Below are 2538 nucleotides of genomic sequence, written 5' to 3' on the forward strand. Positions count from 1 at the left end.
TCCACCAAATCTTCCTGTGCTGGGCCTGGGCCCTTCCCCATGTGTCCAGGGCCAGAGTGTAACCCTTCACATGGGATGGGCTCTCAAAGTCCCTTCTTGTACCAGGGAAAAATACTAATCCACCACCAGAGGCTCCCTGGAGTGCAGAGGCCTCCTTATTGACATCCATGTTCAGGGGTCTGGATCAGTCTTGTACTGGCCTCCCAGACAGCATCTGGGGTCGATGTGCTCTCCCTTGTTCAGGTCAACTGTTTCTGTGGGTTTCTCCAACCTCTCAGCACTCTAGAGACAGAGACAGGGAGATCAAAAGTTCAGAGTCATCCTGGGCTACATATCTACTTTAAGGATTCCCTGAGATACACAAAACTATCTTGAAAAAACAAAGCAAAATCAGCAACAGAACAATAGAGATTGGATCTATCCTGAATTCAGAGATGGTATTATAGTATCTAAAGTATGAACATGTCAAGAAGTAGGAGAAATATGGCTGGATAGGATTCAAAGCTACTGGACATTTTCCAAACAAAGAAAAAGATGACCTGATTTCACTATGAGTCAACTACATCCTACATAGTATTTTGAAATATTATCTGAATCATAGACTGTTTCCACATTCTCCCTAAGGAGGCCTGCTCATGATTGCTTGAGTTGGAGATGAGCTTGTCTAATGAAGTCCCAGTGAAACTACCTAGATAATTGTGGAAGACAGTGAGGGAGGAAAAATTATTTAAAAATAAGGCCTGTGCATATGTGTGTGATACATGTGAGCTTGGGCAGTTGTGAGTGGGGATGTCTGGATTCTCTGGGGCTGGAATTAGAGGTAGTTACATGCCACTCACTGTGGGTGCTGAGAACAAAATTCAGGTATCCTGCAGCAGCAATGCATGGTCCTTAAGCCCTGAGCCACTTCTCCATCTCTAGTCCCTCACTTTTCTCTTTCTTTTTTTTTTTTAAATTAAACGTTAGAGAGACAAGAAAAAATTCTATAAACATTTTTTTTCTCAATATATAGAAGTTCTGAGAACAGCAACTGAAGAATATCCTGAGTGCTAAAACTTATTATTGCTTCAAACTCCACAGTGAAAACCCAGTTATCTCTGGCTTGAGGTTTTTAAAAGAACTGGTTATTGCAGTATGCCACATCCCTTATGAGACTCCAAGTGATGTAATGACAGGACACATGGTCTCCTACGCTGTACTCGCTGCCGCTCATCCTGTCCTGTATTTCCCAGGCTGACAAGAAGAGAAGTAGCAATGTGTATTGGGAGTTGATGCTGGTGGTCTCTCTCTCTCTCTCTCTCTCTCTCTCTCTCTCTCTCTCTCTCTCTCTCTCTCTCTCTCTCTCTCTCTCTCTCCCTCCCTCCCCCCTCTCTTGACCATCCCTAAAGCATGTCAGGCAGATTTTTTGTAATTAACTGAAAAGGCACGCAATTCAGTTTCACTTTGCTGAACCCAATCTGGAGGATTGACAGCAAGCCTTTAATAGATTCCTCCAGTAGATAATTAAACCAGTTTAACGCAAGCGCTGCATGAATTAACATTTGCACTTGGTATGAATATTCAGGGAGCCCATGCTTTCTGGGATGTGAGTTGTTTCTCTGGGATCTGCCGAAGTGCCTGTTAGGGGCTTGTAACCTATTGATTAGTGCCGAATGGCACAAATTAGAGGGTCGGGGCACATCCCTAGAGTCAGAGATGAGATGCTTATTCGTGGTACTAATGTTTTCCCCTGTAAACTCTAACCCAGACAGCAGATTGCCAGCTTCAACTAGTCATATGCTTGAATTTTGCCTGAAATTGCTATGCAGACAACTACTAAGTTCCTGGAATCCTGCCATCTGTTCATTTTCCACTCTCTATGAGGTTTTTCATCTGTAAGATTAATCTCTAGATGTTATAAATATGATAACAACGGTTGAATAAATAAACAAACAAAGACTCATCGGCCCATTGGAACATGCCTTTTGTAGTGATAAAAATTGCTTTGGCACAGCTTGCTAATGGACTAAACAGTGGTGCAGAACTATATTTGAATGGATCTGGAAATCTCCAAGAACTTTGTGCCACTTTAAAACTCAGCTCTGAGAATATGAAAACTCAGACATGCGTGCTTTTGTAATAAAATACTTGGGGAACTTGGAGCTGTACCGGGTATTAGATCAATGAGAATAAACCAAATTAATGTTTTGACATGATGACTTAAAGAAAAAAATGATTTAGTATCTTCTGGAAGCTGAGAGATGTTGTATACTATGGAGATCAAGTCATGAATTGTGAAAAGAGTGTTTGGGTAGTAACTGCTCTCCAGCACTTAGGAGCTGTGTGATCATGGGCTATCTCTGTTCTGTACCATAATTGCTGATAAAAATGGCACCTGTTTTATGGTTTGTTGTGAGGGTTGTGGGAGTATTATATATAAAAGCACTTAGAACAATGCCAAGTGCCACGTAAGCACTGAAGGTTTGCTCTTGATGTTTTTGTTATTTATATGTATACTCACACATATAGTAATGGTACTTTGAAGTGATCACCTCTCTC

Source organism: Cricetulus griseus, chromosome 4 (genome assembly GCF_003668045.3).
Source record: "Cricetulus griseus strain 17A/GY chromosome 4, alternate assembly CriGri-PICRH-1.0, whole genome shotgun sequence".
In the NCBI taxonomy this organism is placed as follows: domain Eukaryota; kingdom Metazoa; phylum Chordata; class Mammalia; order Rodentia; family Cricetidae; genus Cricetulus; species Cricetulus griseus.